The sequence below is a fragment of the Rhinopithecus bieti genome, unplaced genomic scaffold (genome assembly GCF_001698545.2).
Source record: "Rhinopithecus bieti isolate Rb0 unplaced genomic scaffold, ASM169854v2 scaffold_21531, whole genome shotgun sequence".
Lineage (NCBI taxonomy): Eukaryota > Metazoa > Chordata > Mammalia > Primates > Cercopithecidae > Rhinopithecus > Rhinopithecus bieti.
The window spans coordinates 605,745-623,923 of NW_016810386.1; the positions used below are offsets into that span (position 1 = coordinate 605,745).

Consider the following 18,179-nt stretch of genomic DNA (forward strand, 5'->3'; position numbering starts at 1 on the left):
CTCTGTTGCCCAGGCTGGAGTGCAGTGGTACAATCTCAGCTCACTGCAACCTCTGCCTCCCGGGTTCAAGCGATTCTCCTGCCTCAGCCTCCTGCATAGCTGGGATTACAGGTGTGCGCCACCACACTCGGCTAATTTTGTATTTTAGTAGAGAAAGGGTTCCACCATGTGGGCCAGGCTGGTCTTGAACTCCTGGCCTCAAGTGATCTGCTCACTTCAGCCTCCCAAAGTGCTGGGATTACAGGTGTGAGCCACTGTGCCTGGCCGTATTTGCTTTAAAAAAAAAAAAATTAATATATTAAAAGGCATACTAAAGTGACATGCTATTCCCCTAGAAAACAACCCCAATGCCCCTCTGCCAGTAACATGCTTAAGTTGACCAGCCCACTCGTATCTCTAAGCACGTGTGGACAAGCGTATGTGTCTTTTTTTTTTGAGATGGAGTTTTGCTCTTGTTGCCCAGGCTGGAGTGCAGTGGCACAATATGTGTATGTGTCTTTAAAACCAAAGCCGTGGGCATCAAGTGACTGCTCATCAAGGAACATGTCATCTGTTAACTGACCAGTGTCCACCTTCTCCAGAGGGTGGGCAGAGCAGAGAAACCCTAAAGTGGTTTTAGGGACTAACCCCAAATCACCAACTTTCCAAGCACTTCTTCCCTCACTCGTTACTCAGAAGGGGATACTTGATTTCTGTTTGCCTCAAATTTGGTGCCCTTTGACCTGGATGGTTTTCTCCTTGTCAGCCACGCTGGAGTGCAGTAGCATGATCATGGCTCATCAGGAGCCTCAACTTCCTGGGCTCAAGTGATTCTCCCATCTCAGCCCCTTCAGTAGCTCGGACTACAGGTGCAAGCCACCATGCTGGCTAATTTTTTGTAGAGACAGGGTCTTGCATTATTGCCCAAGCTGGTCTCGAACTCCTGTCCTCAAGTGATCTTCCCACCTTGGCCTCCCAAAGTTCCAAGATTACAAGCATGTAATCCTGCCTGGCTCTATTAGTTTTGACTTAAAGTTTATGTTCTGTTTTTTTTGTTTGTTTGTTTTTTTGAGACGGAGTCTCGCTCTGTCCCCAGGCTGGAGTGCAGTGGCACGATCTCGGCTCACTGCAAGCTCCGCCTCCCGGGATCACACCATTCTCCTGCCTCAGCCTCCTGAGTAGCTGGGACTACAGGCACCCGCCACCGCGCCCGGCTAATTTTTTTTGTATTTTAGTAGAGACGAGGTTTCACCGTGGTCTCGATCTCCTGACCTTGTGATCCGCCCGCCTCGGCCTCCCAAAGTGCTGGGATTACAGGTGTGAGCCACCGCGCCTGGCCTATGTTCTGTTATATAAGTATAGCTGCTCCTGTTCTTTTTTGGTTTCCATTTACATAGGATATCTTTCCATCTCTTCATTACATTTAATTAATTAACTAATCAATTTATTTATTTATTTTTTTGCAACGGGATCTCTCTCTGTTGCCCAGGCTGGAGTGCAGTGGTGCAACCTTGGCCCACTGCTAGCCACTGTGGGTCTCCTCTCTGTAGAGAGCCAGACATTCATTGGGATGAGCAACCTGTGGAGAGGAGCTACCCACTGAGAGTCTCCTCTGAGCTGTTCTGTCACTCAATAAAGCACCTCTTCGCCTTGCTCACCCTCCACTTGTCTGTATAGCTCATTCTTTCTGAATGCAAGACAAGAACTTGGGACCTGCCAAATGGTGGGACTGAAAGAGCTATAATACAAACAGGGCTGAAACACGCCCCTTGCTCACCATGTTGCAGGTAATGAGAAGGAGAGTAGAGAGAAGGAAAGAAGAGAGAAAGAGAGAAGAGCTGTGGCCCTTCAGGGAGCCCAGACCTAGGAACTCCCTAAGTCAGGGCTGTGACTCCCTCTTTGGGGCTCTGTGGTTCCTGGTGTCTCCAAGCTTCTGGGTGCCACCACATTGCCCAGTGCTAGCTGTGGAAGCTGCTTGCAGTATGCCTGGTCCAGCTGCAGCCTCACAGGGAGCCGGCGCCCATGGCTGTGCCTGGAGATGCCCACTCTGCTGCGGATAGCATGCCTGGCTGTGCACAGTGGCCGGGCTCCATGCTCACTTGCTCACATACCCCTCACCACTCCACACCTGGCTCACCCTTGGCAGGCATGGGATCCAAGCCAGTAGCATGAGCTGAGTGCAGCCTGCATTGCTGAGTGGGCGAAATGAGCCCAGTGGGCCTGAGTAAAACTTGGGCAAAAGTTGGCCACAGAGGTTTCTGGCCAGAAAAGCGACACCCCAAAGATCCCATGACACCAGTTCTTTTGTTTCTTAGATGGAGTCTTACTCTGTCGCCTAGGGTGGAGTGCAGTGGCATGATCTCAGCTCACTGCAACCTCCACCTCCCAGGTTCAAGCAATCCTCTTGCCTCAGCCTCCTGAGTAGCTGGGATTACAGGTGTGCACCAGCATGCCCAGCTAATTTTTTTTTTTTTTTGTATTTTTAGTAGAGGCAGGGTTTCATCATGTTGGCCAGGCCGGTCTTGAACTCCTGACCTCAGGTGATCCACCAGCCTCAGCCTCCTAAAGTGCAGGGATTACAGATGTGAGCCACCACACCCGGCCAACACCAGTTCTTATTATATACAATATATTTATTAGTTGATTTCCAGTACACACATAATGTAATTTCAGAATTACTAATACATAAGCATATAAGAAGCACATTTACTAAGTAGTACTGCATTTATGTCCTATTATTTTATATTTAACCTTACATTGTCCACTCAATATACTGTTTTCAAAGTTGCCACCTGTTTATTTTCTTCTAAGTGAAGTAATGTTATTCATTTGTATACAATTAATTTCAGTTGTTAGTATTCGTATTCCATTTTGGGTCAGCCCAAATACAGGTTGGTTTTAACAGTTTATTATTGAGTATATGAAAGGTATGTGAAACATTACTGTCCTGCTAAAAGTCAGAGCTATATGCAGAAAAACGTCACTCCTTTCTTATCTTTGCTACCCTATTCTCATTCCTCTTTTCTTTCCACCTTTTCCCCACATACACCCTATATGTAAACAATCTCTCTAGCCTCCGGCTTATCTTTCTTGTATTTATTTTGCACAAATGAGTAGATTCGTGCAGAGTTTTTCATATTTCATTTTTTCTTACATGAAGGGTAACATACAATAGATATATTCTTTTGTGCTTTACTTTTTTTTTTTTTTTTTTTTGAGATGCAGTTTCGCTCTCGTTGCCCAGACTGGAGTGCAATGGCATGATCTTGGCTCACTGCAACCTCCACCTCCCAGGTTCAAGCGATTCTCCTGCCTCAGCCTCCCAAGCAGCTGGGATGACAGGCGTGCTCCACTATGCCCGGCTAATTTTCTTTTCTTTTCTTTTTTTTTTTTTGAGATGGAGTCTCGCTCTGTCACCCAGGCTGGGCTGCAGTGGCGCGATCTCAGCTCACTGCAAGCTCTGCCTCCTGGTTTCACACCATTCTCCTGCCTCAGTCTCCCGAGTAGCTGGGACTACAGGCGCCCGCCACCACACCCGGCTAATTTTTTGTATTTTTAGTACAGACGGGGTTTCATCGTGTTAGCCAGGATGGTCTTGATCTCCTGACCTTGTGATCTGCCCACCTCGGCCTCCCAAAGTGCTGGGATTACAGGTGTGAGCCACTGCGCCCCGCCTAAAACACATTTTTAATGTCTTTTAATCTCTTCCATCTTTCCTTCCTTTCCTCCTTCACTTCTTCCTTCTAATTCCACATATCACAGACATTCTTACAGGATGCAAAAACCTGATGATAGTATTAGTAATGACCTGGCCAACTGACAGCAGGCAACAATATTCCTAGCAAGTGGGACCTGAGTGAGCAGAGAACTGTGAGGCTGAGTCTGTCAGTACAGGGGCAGATCCAATCTTTATTTAAATGTGGAGCATTTTGTTCATCATAAACTTATTTTTGCATTTGATTCTTGTAAATGTTGCATTAAATACTATGCATTTTGATTACCGAATTTACTGACACCTCTTAAATTCTGTGCTAGCAGCAAATGCCTCTCTTATCTTACCCTACCATGTCTCTTATTAAGGAGTATGATAAACCCCTGTAGAAACAGGAATATGGTAGATAAAAGCTAGGACAATCTCTTTATACAGAAATTAAACTCATCTGCTAGAAGCTGCTAGAGAAAAAGAAAAGAAAAGGCAATTCTCCCAAAATTGGACCACCTTGGATCCTGGGAGAATAGTGGTGCCATCCAAGTCTCTAGATAACACTTTAGCCATGGTTACATTTGCATTCATCTGTTACTTTTGAACAGGTTCTATGCCCATTCTACTTCTATGCTTTTAAATGATAAAATAATTTTTATTCTGAAGTAGCCTATTAATTCAAATTATTTTTCCTTAAGAGATTATTTTGAAATGTGAGGTTGATATTTTTATCAGAAGTGACTATTACATATATACTATTCCCTTAACTATGATTTTCCAATGGCTCAAATAATTTTCAGAATCACATCTTGACTTTTAAAAATCACATTCGTTTAAAAATACCTCTTAATTTCTCCCTCCTGGAGCTACCTCAGGGTCTAGATTGGATGGGAACTCGTATGTCTTGGATAAGCCGTTTTTATTGGTTTGTTGTTTTTGGACACCTTTATTGAGTATAAAAGGGAGATTGGGAAATGCCAGTAAAGGGAAATTTGTTAATTGTCTTCTTTCTTTTAAAGTGTCTACGATTTCTGTGATGTATCTAAAGCCTTTTTCTGGTTAGCTGTGTGAAGTTTAAGGAGTGAATTGTATTATTACTATATATTCTGCTTAGTTCGTTATCAGAGACTTTTCACTGTATTTGTATAATTCTTCACAGCAGGTTTGGTTGGTGGTATGATTACCAGGCTGAGAGGGTTTTAAACACTTTTATTTCCAAGTACACGTCACACCAAATATAACACCATGTACCTGCTATCCCAATTACACAAATCTGAAAGGAGGAGTTTCCCGAGGCATAATCTCACTCTATAAGTAGTTCATCTTATTNCTTTTTTTTTTTTTTTTTTTTGAGACGGAGTTTTGTTCTTTTGCCCAGGCAAAAGAAGTGGTGCGATCTTGGCTCACTGCAACCTCTGCCCCCACCGGCTTCAAGCAATTCTCTTGCCTCAGCCTCCCGAGTAGCTGGGATTATAGGTACCTGCCACCATGCCCAGCTAATTTTGTATTTTAGTAGAGATGGGGTTTTGCCATGTTGGCTAGGCTGGTCTCCAACTCCTGACCTCAGGTGATTCACCTGCCTTGGCCTCCCAAAGTGCTAGGATTACAGGCGTGAGCCACCACACCTGGCCTTATGTTGTATTTTCATTGGTTGTGCCTTTGTTATCATATCAAATAAATCACTGCCTTAACCCGAGGTTATAAGTATTTTCTCCTATGTTTTCTTCTAGGAGGTTTATAGTGTTAAATTTTATATTTAGCTCGTAGAATCATTTGACTAAATTTTTGAAATATTGTGCAAGACGTTAATAAAAGCTTGTTTTTCTCTTCTGGCTTGTGGATATTCAATTATTTGAATACCACTTGTTAAAAAGACTGTCCTTTCTCTACTGAGTTGCATTTGCACCTCTGTCAAAAATCAATTGACCACATATATGTGAGTCCTTTTCTAGGCACTCTAGTCTATTCCACTCATGTATTTGTCTGTCATTACACTAATAACGTACTGTCCTGATGATTGTAGCTCTCTTTTTTCCCCCTTTTTACTATCTAATTGCCAAATGGTGTTTCTTCCTGTCTGTGTTTCTTCCACTGCCAGAAGATTGCCCCTTTAAATTGTGCATCTTTAGACAGAGTTCTGCTGGGTGCAGGGGCTCAAGCTCTCAGGAGCCTGAGGTGGGGGGATCATTTGAGCCCAGGAGTTTCAGACCAGCTTGAGCAACATAGTGAGATCCCATCTCTAAAAAAAAAAATAAAAATAAATAGCAAAATAATTAGCTGACCATGGTAGCACTTGTCTGTAGTCCCAGCTACTTGGGAGGTGAAGGTGGAAGGATCTCTTGAGCCCAGGAGTCCTAGGCTGCAGTAAGCTATGACTGCATCACTGAACTCCAGCCTGGACAACAGGATAAGACCTTGTCTAAAAAAGAGAGAGAGAGAGAGAGAGAGAGATTGAGAGAGACAGAAGTAAAAGGAGGTTCAACCCACAATGCCAGTTTAGGGTGGGGTCCAGGACCAGAGTGAAAGCTTCCTTGATGCGTTTCGGCCAATCAGATGGTACTTTTTCCAGGCCCACCAGGGCTGCCCATGGACCAATCAGCATGCACTTCCTCCCTTTTGAGCCCATAAAAACTCCAAACTTAGCCAGACTCAGAGCCTCCTAGGGACTACCTGCCTGAAGACAGGAGCTATCCACTTGAAGTGGCCTACACTCATCAGGCCTACCTGCCTTCGGATAGCAGCTACCCACTTCAAGTCTCCTCTACACTTGTTGGGATGACTTGACTGCAGATAGGAGCTACTCACTTCAGGTATCCTCTCTGCTGAGAGCTGTTCTGTTGCTCAGTAAAGCTCCTCTCCACCTTGCTCACCCTTCAGTTGCCCATGTAACCTCATTCTTCCTAGACAGGGGGTAGGAACTTGGGACTAAACGGCGGGAACTAAAGGAGTTGTAACACATCCCCAGCTGGCTCACTGAGCTACGGGTTGTGACATGTCCCCGGACCATGTGGTGATCCTTCTGAGGGCCCAGACCTCTGAGCTTTTGGGCACCACTGAGTTTTCCTCATCCGGACACTGGTGCCTGCAGCAGAACCCGCTTGTGGTATGTCTGGTCCAGCCACATCCTCTCCCAGAACCAGTGCTTGTGCCAGCACCTGAAGATGCCTGCCGGGCTGCTACAGCGGGGGTGCACAGTGGCCAAACCCTGCACTTGTTTGCTCACGCACCCCTCTCTGCTTCATGCCTGGCTCACCCTTGGCAGGCATGGGATTCGGGCCGGTATCATGATCTGAGGGCAGCCTGCTGGACCTAGTAGGTAGAATGAGCCCAGCAGGCATGAGCAAAACTCAAGCAGAGGCTTCGCTGGCCACAGAGGTTTCTGGCTGGCAAAGTGACACCCTTGGCTCCTGTGACACTGTTTTATTAAATTTCAATTTCTTTTTCTTTTTTTTTTTGAGACGGAGTCTCTCTCTGTCGCCCAGGCTGGAGTACAGTAGCACAATCTTGGCTCACTGCAATCTCTGCCTCTCAGGTTCAGGCGATTCTCCTACCTCAGCCTCCTGAGTAGCTGAGGTTACAGGTATGCACCACCACACCTGGCTACTTTTTTTTTTTGTAACAGAGTTTTGCTCTTGTTGCCCAGCCTGGAGTGCAATGGTGTAATCTCAGCTCGCTGTAACCTCCACTTCCCAGGTTCAATTGATTCTTTTGCCTCAGTCTCCTGAGTAGCTGGGATTACAGGTGTGCATCAATATGTCCAGCTAATTTTTTGTGTTTTTAGTAGAGACAGGGTTTCACCATGTTGGCCAGGCTGGTCTCAAACCCCTGACCTCAGGTGAGGGGTTTGAGACCGCCTCGGCCTCCCAAAGTGCTGGGATTACAGGCATGAGCCACCATGCTCGGCCAAATTTCAATTTCTAATTGTATATTGCTAGTGTAAATAAATGGTTTTTGGTTTGTTTTATTTTATTTGTATCTTTTTTTTTTTTTTTTTTTTGAGATGGAGTGTCACTCTGTGGCCCAGGCTGGAGTACAGTGGAGCGATCTTGGCTCACTGCAATCTCTGCCTCCCCGGTTCAAGCGATTCTCCTGCGTCAGCCTCCCAAGTAGGTGGGACTACAGGCACGTGCCACCACGCCCGGCTAATTTTTGTATTTTTGGTAGAGAGAGAGTTTCATCATATTGGCCAGTCTGGTCCTGAACATCTGGACTCAAGTGACCTGCCAGCCTTGGCCTCCCAAAGTGCTGGGTTTACAGGTGTGAGACGCTGCTCCTGGCCTCTTTGGTAAATTCTTTGGAAGTTTTTACATGGACAAACTTTTTGTTGTAAATAGAAACCATGTTGCTTCTTTCTTTCCAATCCATTTTCTTGTATTTCTTTTTTTGACCTTATTGAATTGGTTAGGACATTTATCCAATGTTGAGTACAAGTGATTAGAACAGAACTTTTAGAGCACTTAAGACTTTCACCATTAAGTATGATGCTAGCTGTAAATGTTTTGTAAATGGTCTTTATCAGGTTGAGGAAATTACCCTCTAGTCCTCGTTTATTATCGAGCTTCTTTTAGAAATCATGAATGAATGTTGAATTTTGTCAACTACTTTTTCTGTGTATACCGAGGCAATAAATTGTTCTTCTTTAATCCGTAGACCTAGTGAATTACATTTAGAAATTATCAAATTTTGAATCAGCCTTGCATACCATGGTAAATCCCACTTGTTCACGATACTATTTTTTAAGGATATTGTTTGTTTCTATTTTCTGTTTTATTTTATTGGTTACCTATCTGTCCCAGAATTTTTGAAAATCTTGTGAAGCATTTTTTTGTGACTGTTTTCTTTTCTTTTCTTTTCTTTTCTTTTCTTTTTTTTTGAGACAGAGTCTCGCTCTGTCGCCCAGGCTGGAGTGCAGTGGCCGGATCTCAGCTCACTGCAAGCTCCGCCTCCCAGGTTTACGCCATTCTCCTGCCTCAGCCTCCCGAGTAGCTGGGGCTCGGGAGGCGCCCGCCACCTCGCCCGGCTAGTTTTTTGTATTTTTTAGTAGAGACGAGATTTCACCGTGTTAGCCAGGAGGGTCTCGATCTCCTGACCTCGTGATCCGCCCGTCTCGGCCTCCCAAAGTGCTGGGATTACAGGCTTGAGCCACCACGCCCGGCCTTTTGTGACTGTTTTCATGAGGTGAGGGATATTGGTTTGTAGTTTTCTTCTTTTACATCTGTCTGATTTTAATATCAGGGTAATGCTGACATCAAAGAATGAATTAGGAATTGCTCCTTTCTCTTCAACTTTTTGGAAAAGTTTGTGAGCAATTAGTATTATTTCTTTTTTTGTTTTGTTTTACTTTTTTGAGATGGAGCCTCACTCTGTCACCCAGGCTAGAGTGCAATGGTGTGGTCTCAGCTCACTGCAACCTCTGCCTCCCAGGTTTGAGCAATTCTCCTGCCTCAGCCTACCGAGTAGCTGGGACTGCAGGTGCGCGCCACCACACCCGGCTAATTTTTGTATTTTTAGTAGAGACGGGGTTTCACTATGTTGACCAGGCTGGTCTTGAATTCCTGACCTCGTGATACGCCCGCCTCGGCCTCCCAAAGTGCTGCAATGACAGGTGTGAGCCACCACTGCCCAGCCTAGTATTATTTCTTTCTTTCCTTTTTTCTTTTCTTTTTTTTTTTTTAGACAGAGTCTTGCTCTGTCACCCAGGAGGCTGGAGTGCAGTGGCACCACCATGCCCGGCTAATTTTTGTATTTTTAGTAGAAACGGGGTTTCTCTATGTTGCCCAGGCTTGTCTCAAACGCCTGACCTCATGATCCACTTGCCTCAGCCTCCCAAAGTGCTGGGATTATGGGCTTGAGCCACTGCACCCAGCATATTTATTTTTTAACCACCATACTATGCGTTAGTTATGATGTTATTCTTTATCACTCGGCTTGGCCAACTTTATCTCCCGTCTCCTGTGTTCTTAAGTTAGATTTGCTACAACTGCATCACCTCTCTTTCCGATTCCAATATTTCCATCACTTAACATTTGATTACTCCTCTTTAAATTAAAAAAAATTAATTGGGCCAGGTGTGATGGCTCATGCCTGTAATCCCAACACTTTGGGAGGCCGAGGCAGGCAGATCACTTGAGGTCAGGAGTTTGAGACCAGCCTGACCAACATGGTGAAACCCCGTCTCTACTAAAAATACAAAATTAACTGGGTGTGGTGGCGCATGCCTGTAATCCCAGCTACTTGGGAGGCTGCAGCAGGATAATCGCTTGAACCTGGGAGGTTGATGTTGCAGTGAGCCAAGATCATGCCATTGTGCTCCAACCTGGGCAACAAGAGCAAAACTCCATCTCAGAAAAAAAAAAAAAATTGTGGTAAAATATACATAAAATTTACTGTCTTAATTATTTTTAAGTATATAGTACAATAGTTTTAAGTGTGAATATATATTGCTACACATTATTTTGCAACCAAAGTCAGCAGTATTTCACCTTTGAAAACTGAAGTTCTGTATCCATTAAACAACAGCATCCATTTCCCTTTCTCCTTATCCCCTGAAAACCACAACTGTACTTAGTTTCTATGAATTCAACTATTCTAGATGCCTCATTTAAGTGGAATCATAAAGTATTTGTCATTTTATGACTGGCTTATTCACTTAGCATAGTATGTTCAAGGCTCGTCTATATTGTAGTGCATGTCAAAATATCCTTCAGTTTTAAGGCTGAATAACATTCTATTATGTATATTTTAAAATTAAATTAAGTTGGCTGGGCATGGTGATTCACACCTGTAATCCCAGCATTTTGGGAGGCAGAGGCAGGTGGATCATGAGGTCAGGAGTTCAAGACCAGCCTGGCCAAGATGGCGAAACCCTGTCTGTACCAAAAAATGCAAAAATTAGCTGGGCGTGGTGGTGGGCACCTGTAATCCCAGCTACTCGTGAGGCTAAGGCAGGAGAATCACTTGAACCCAGAAGGCGGAGTTTGCAGTGAGCTGAGATCACGCCACTGCACTCTAGCCTGGGTGAAAGAGTAAGACTCTGCCTCAAAAAAAAAAAAAAAAATTACATTACATTAAATTTTATTTTTTTGAGACAAAATCTCCCTCTGTTGCTCAGGCTGGAGTGCTGTGGCACAATCTTGGCTCACTGTAACCTACATCTCCCAGGTTCAAGCGATTCTCCTGCCTCAGCCTCCCAAGTAGCTGGGATTACAGGCACCCGCCACTATGCCCGGTTAATTTTTGTGTTTTTTAGTGCAACACGAGGTTTTACCATGTTGGCCAGGGTGGCCTCAAACTCCTGACCTCAAGTGACCCGCCCACCTCAGCCTCCCAAAGTGCCGGGATTACAGGCATGAGCCACCGTGCCCAGCCTCCATTGTGTATATATATAATTATATACCACATTTTGTTTATCCATTTATCTGTTAATGGACACTTGGGTTACTTCTACCTCTTGGTTATTGTGAATAATGACATTATGAGCATGAGTGTACAAATATTTCTTAGGGACCCTGCTTATAATTCTTTTGGATGTATACACAGAGAACAATTGCTAGATCATATGGTGATTCTATTTTTAATATCTGGAGGAATTGTCATCCTTTTCTCCACAGCAGGTGCACAATATTACATTCCTACCAGCAATGCACAGGGTTCCAATTTTGCACAGCCTCACCCACACTTGTTATTTTCTGTTTTTTTCATAGTAGCCATCTTAATGGGTATGAAGTAGTATATCATTGTGGTTTTGATTTACGTTTTCCTAATGACTAGTTATGTTGAACACATTTTCATATATTTTTGGGTCATTTATATATCTTTTTTGGATCCCTTGCCCATTTTAAAATTGGTTTATTTGGGTTTTTGTTTTTGTTTTTTTGGGGGTATGGAGTGTCTCTCTGTCGCCTAGGCTGAAGTGCACTGGCATAATCTCAGCTCACTGCAACCTCTACCTCCCAGGCTCAAGTGATTCCTGTGCCTCAGACGCCTGAGTAGGTGGGATTACAGGAGTGTGCCACCATGCCTGGCTAATTTTTGCATTTTGTAGGGAAAGGGTTTCACCATGTTGGCCAGGCTGGTCTCAAACTCCTGACTTCAACTGATCTGCCCACCTCAGCTTCCCAAAGTCCTGGGATTACAGGGGTGAGCCACCAGTGTGCAGCCTATTTGATTTTTTTTTTTGACATTGATTTTGTACACATTATTTATATATTGTGGATTTTAACCCCTACTGGATATACAATTTGCAAATATTTTCTCCCATTTCCTAGGTTGACTTTTCAATCTGTTGATTTTGTCCTTTGACAAACAAATGTTTTTAACTTTGATACAGTCCATTTATTTTATTTTATTTTATTTTATTTTGAGATAGAGTCTCGCTCTGTTGCCCAGGCTGGCATGCAGTGGCGGGATCTCAGCTCACTGCAACCTCTGCCTCCCAAGTTCAAGTAATTCTCCTGCCTCAGCCTCCCAAGTAGCTGGGTCTACAGGCACCTGCCACCGTGCCTGGCTAAATTTTTTTGTATTTTTAGTAGAGATGGGGTTTCACCATGTTAGCCAGGATGGTCTCGATCTCCTGACCTCGTGATCCACCTGCCTCAGCTTCCCAAAGTGCTGAGATTACAGGCGTGAGCCACTGTGCCCAGCCCATTTATCTATTTTTACTTTTATTGCATGTGATTTTGTGTCATGTCCAAGAAATCATTGCCAAATCCAATGCCATGAAGCCTTTCTCCTATGTTTTCTTCTAAGTGTTTTATAAGTATTAGGTCTTTAATCTATTTTGAGTTAAATTTTTTTAAATTATACTTTAAGTTCTAGGGTACATGTGCACAATGTACAGGTTTGTTACGTATGTATACTTGTGCCATTTGGTGTGCTGCACCCATCAACTTGTCAGCACCAATCAACTCGTCATTTACATCAGGTATAACTCCCAATGCCATCCCTCTCCCCACCCCTCTCCCCATAATGGGCCCCGGTGTGTGATGTTCCCCTTCCAGAGTCCAAGTGATCTCATTGTTCAATTCCCACCTATGAGTGAGAACATGCGGTGTTTGGTTTTCTGTTCTTGCGATAGTTTGCTGAGAATGATGGTTTCCAGCTGCATCCATGTCCCTGCAAAGGACACGAACTCATCCTTTTTTATGGCTGCATAGTATTCCATGGTGTATATGTGCCACATTTTCTTAATCCAGTCTGTCACNCGTGATCCGCCCGTCTCGGCCTCCCAAAGTGCTGGGATTACAGGCTTGAGCCACCGCGCCCGGCCTACTTTTCCCTTTCTAAATTGTGTGCCTTTTATTTCTTTCTCTTGCCTAATTGTGGTGTCTAGGACTTCCAATACTAGGTTAGATAGATGGTGAAAGTGGGCCTCCTTGCCTTGTTCCTAATCATGGAGAAAAACTTGCAGTCTTTCACTGTTGAGTATATTATAATCTGCGGGCTTTTCGTATATGGCCTTTATTATGTTGAAGAAGTTTTCTTCTATTTCTAGTTTCTTTAGTGTGTGTTTTTGTTCGTGTTAAGACAGGGGCTCACTCTGTCACCAAGGCTGGAGTGCAGTGGCACAATCATGGCTCACTGCAGCCTTGACTTCCCAGGTTCAAGCAATCCTCCTACCTCAGCCTCCTGACTAGCTGTAACTATAAGCACACGCCACCATACCTGGCTGATATTTTTTATTTTTTGTAGAGCCAGGGTTTCACCATATTGCTCAGGCTGGTCTTGAACTCCTGGACTAAAGTGAAACTTCTGCCTTGGCCTCTCAAAGTGCTGGGATTACAGGCATGAGCTACTGTGCCCAGCCTCTTTTGTATTTTTTTTTTTAATCATGCAAGGGTGTTAAATTTTGTCAAATGCTTTTCTAAATCAATTGTGATGATCATATGTGTTTTTTTTTTTCTGTCATTCTGTTAATTTGGCACATTGCATTGATTGATTTACGTATATTTAACCATCCTTGCATTCTAGAAGTAAATCTCACTTGATCATGGTGTATAATCCTTTTAATGTGCTGTTGAATTCTGTTTGCTAGTATTTTTGGTAAGGTTTTCTGTATCAATATTCATCAGGCATGTTTGTATTTAGTTTTCTTTTTTTTTTTTTTTTTGAGACGGAGTCTCGCTCTGCCGCCCAGGCTGGAGTGCAGTGGCCGGATCTCAGCTCACTGCAAGCTCCGCCTCCCGGGTTTACGCCATTCTCCTGCCTCAGCCTCCCAAGCAGCTGGGACTACAGGCACCCGCCACGTCGCCCGGCTAGTTTTTTGTATTTTTTAGTAGAGACGGGGTTTCACCATGTTAGCCAGGATGGTCTCGATCTCCTGACCTCGTGATCCACCCGTCTCGGCCTCCCAAAGTGCTGGGATTACAGGCTTGAGCCACCGCGCCCGGCCTTGTATTTAGTTTTCTTATTTTGTAGTGCCTTTGTCTGTCTTCAGTATACATTGGTCTCAAAGGATGAGTTTGGAAGTATTTTTTCCTCTTCATTTTTCTGGGAGAATTTATGAGGAGTTGGTAGTATTTTTTCCTTGATTACTGTGCTGTGTGTTAGCTTGTAATGTTATTCTTCATCATTTGGCTTAGCAAACTTTGCCTTGGCTCTCCTATGTTCCTGACTTAAATTATTATTGGCTGTAACAGCAGATACACCTAACATCAGAATACTCATTTTGCATGATGATTTGGTTGGCAAAATCCAAATCTTACTCTTTTTTTTGGTTTTAAGTTTTAATCAAAGCTCGTATATAAGATTACTTTATTCCTGCATCTTCTCAATTGTTTCTTCCTTGTATTTGCTCTTTTCCTTCCCTAGTTGGCGAGATTTGGCTTTTTGTTCAAGGATCATTTTGCGGTCTTTGTCCAGTTTTAGCCTAGTGAGAACCACCTTGCTTTGGCAAGTACCCACATGGACAGTTGTGCCATTAGCCTTTTCCTGCTGCACCCGTTCAGTGCAGATAACATATTTCTTCCTGTAAACCTGGACTACTTTGCCCATTTGCTGACCTTTATAGTGTCCTCATACAACCTGAACTTCATCATCCTTTCGGATGGGCGTAGATCGCACGTTGTACTTCTGTCTCAGCTCTTTGGAAAGAGGGGAAGACATAATCTTCCTGCGAATGTGAGAAGGTGCGTTGAAATGCCTTTTGTGATTCTTGCTTTGGTCAGAAGTCACAAAGGGATTAAACTTCATTTCGGCCACTCTGGCTTCGGTGATGGCCACAAAAGGGAAGAGAACTACACACTCGTCTTACTCTTATTATAAGGAGCGTAGAGAGAGTTCAGTTTGTCTGAAGCCAAAATGAAAGAATAATGAAGTTGGAAGGGCTGAACCAGTGTCTTAACTGTCAGATTTACGACACCTTTAAAAAATATTTTAACATTCTTTTATTGCTATAAAATGATATTCATAAACTACTTATACTTTAAAATTAATATGTGTGAGAATAAGTAAAAGGAAAACAATTTATAATAACATGCATTTCAGTGTGTAAATCCTAGGTCAGACTTCACTAGAAGTAGACAGAGGCTTGCATCTGTATGTAAAATTAAAATAAATATGAAAGATACAAATGGACGCTGATACAAATTCAGCTTTATTGTACTGGCACTAAATATTCTTATCAATGGTGCATTGCTGTTGGTACTGTGGTGTTCCAGAATGGTGAAAATTTCTTGGAGAAATTTTAAATAACTTTTTAAATTGATTTACATAATATTTATATTTCTGGAAATTGCAGTGTATCATTAAATTGGACAAAAAACACTTTGTGTTAAATTTTTTTTTTTTTTTTTGAGATGGGGTTTCACTCTTGTTGCCCAGGCTGGAGTGCAGCAGTGCAGCGATCTTGGCTCACTGCAACCTTCACCTCCTGGGTTCAAGACATTCTCCTGCCTCAGCTTCCCGAGTAGCTGGAATTACAGGCATCCTCCACAATGCCCGGCTAATTTATTGTATTTTAGGACAGACGGGGTTTCACCATGTTGGCCAGGCTGGTCTTGAACTCCTGACCACAAGTGATCCACCCACCTCAGCCTCCCAGAGTGCTGGGATTACAGGCGTGAGCCACCATGACTGGTCAAAAAAAATTTTTTTTTCAGAGGCAGGATCTCACTTTGTCACCGAGGCTGGTTTTGAATGCATGGCCTCCAGAGATCCTCCCACTTTGGTCTCCCAAAGCACACGGATTACAGGTGTGAGACACTGATCTTCGTCTGTGTTTAGATTTTGAAAGGAATTTGGTTTTAGGCTTGGATAATTATAAATAGATTTTTTTTTCCTACATGAATGTCCTGTGAGACATTCAAAAGACACACAGGATTTGAGACAGTTCTTCATTGTGTGGTACTGTCCGTTGAACTGTAGGATGGGCTAGCATTCCTTAGTACCCTCTCTACTAAATGCCAGTAGTCCACCCTCACAATTATTATGATAACCAAAATGATTTCACAAATTTCCAAATGCCATATATGAGGTAGTAATTACATCCATAAAAAATTTCTAGGATAGAGTGATGAAGAAAAGAGATTTGCTGATAAAATTCTTTTCTTCCCCATATACTTAATGTACTAAGCTTATTAGTGATAAGATTCTTGAGCAAAGGAGATAATGAAAGAACAGTATGTTTGAGGCATATTCTGATAACTGTTTTCCAGGTAAGAAAGGAAAAAAGAAGCAACTTGCATTTTTTTCTGTTTTCTTTTACTTTCTTTCTTTTCTTTTCTTTTCTTTTCTTTTTTTTTTTTTAGCAGCTACAGTTTATAAAGCATTTTCACAAATTTTATACACTTCACATCAATTGTGTATTTAGTATCTCCATTATTTTACAGAGGTTGCAGAGGAAGCTCAGAAATGCTGTGATTTATTAAAAGTCATTTTAATGAAAGACCTAGAGTTAAGATCCAGATATGGCTTCAAACCCAGTGCTCTTTCCATTATATCATAGCATTGCTAGGATGATGAGGGCAGAAAAGGATTTTTTTTTAAGAGGGAAAATTTGAGACTCACAATAAAGCTAGAATTAGCAAGACTATAATTGGATAGCTTTAAATTAACTGTCACTGACATTCTGAGAAGAAAGGTGACCAAAGCTTCTTTTCAAACTGAGGATTAATACATACCCCTTCTTATTCTTACAGGACATTGATATGCAGCTGAGTGAAATAATGAACAATGTGCATCGGATAATGACTCGCTATACTCTTGTTTTAACTCGTCCTCTGAAAGGAATGTCTCCCTTACAGAACAAAAGAAAAAACAGAGAACCAATTTTCTTGAGAAAATGGCTACTTATGCTAAGACTGTTGAAATTAGAGAAAAGACTCTTGCCAACATTCTGGTCTGGTTGGAAGAATGGAGTAAGTTTACAGAAGCAGTTCAGAGTAAAACCATAAAGTTAATGAAAAGATAGAGAAGAGAATATATAAGTAAATTTTGAAGGATTAATCAGACTAAAGAAGAAAAGACTAACGAGGTTATTCAGAGAATGGTTATCCTCTATTCCAGTAGGAATAAAATAGGAAAATATAGACTTGTTCACTAAGCGCCAGCTATGCTGGCCTCCTTGTTTTTTTTTTAAAGCATGCTAGCAGTGTCTTTATGCATACTATTCCCTTATCTGGAGCATCTTCCACCAGATGGACGCATGGCTCATTCCCTGCTTAAATTCCACTTTAAAATGAGATGTTCTCTTACCATCCCCATTCCCTACCACCTGGCACTTTTCTTACACTTTACCTTTTTTTTTTTCCCAAGACAGGGTCTCACTCTGTCACCCAGACTGGAGTGCAATGGCGCGATCCCGGCTCACTGCAACTCCCGCCTCCCAGGCTCAAGCGATTCTCCTGCCTCAACCTCCTTAGTAGCTGGGACCAGAGGCATGCACCACCATGCCCAGCTAATTTTGTATTTTAGTAGAGACAGGGTTTCACCATGTTGGCCAGGCTGGTCTTGAACTCTTACCTCAAATGATCCACCTGCCTTGGCCTCCCAACGTGCTGGGATTACAGGCATGAACCACTGCGCCCGGCCTACATTTCTTTATTTTGTCTATAGCATTAGTATCTATATAATTAACTTTTCTCTGTCTCCTTTCACCAGAAGGTAAGCAGTATGAAGTCAAGGAACTTGTTTTACTTAATGTTGTATCTACAGCATCTAGAATAGCACACGTCAGAGTAGACACCGGTTGAATGAAACAATGAATAAACTGGTCAGGTGCGGTGGCTCACGCCTGTAATCCTAGCACTCTGGGAGGCTGAGGCAGGCGGATTGCCTGAGCTCAGGAGTTCGAGACCAGCCTGGGTAACACAGTGAAACCACGTCTCTACTAAAATACAAAAAATTAGCTGGGTGTGGCGGCATGTGCCTGTATTCCCAGCTACTATGGAGGTTGAGGCAGGAGAATTGTTTGGACCTGGGAGGTCGAGGTTGCAGTGAGCCAAGGTCGCGCCACTGCACTCCAGCCTGGGTGACAGAGTGAGACTCCATTTCCAAAAAA

At 43.0% G+C, this 18,179-nt stretch overlaps 1 protein-coding gene and 1 pseudogene across 1 annotated transcript in view; one reads left to right on the forward strand and one right to left on the reverse strand.

The window, feature by feature from the left end:
• Positions 1-18,179, forward strand: part of FAM186A (family with sequence similarity 186 member A) — a 70,924-nt gene that overhangs the window by 14,365 nt on the left and 38,380 nt on the right. The window lies entirely within an intron of this gene.
• Positions 14,435-14,872, reverse strand: LOC108542001 (60S ribosomal protein L26 pseudogene; annotated as a pseudogene).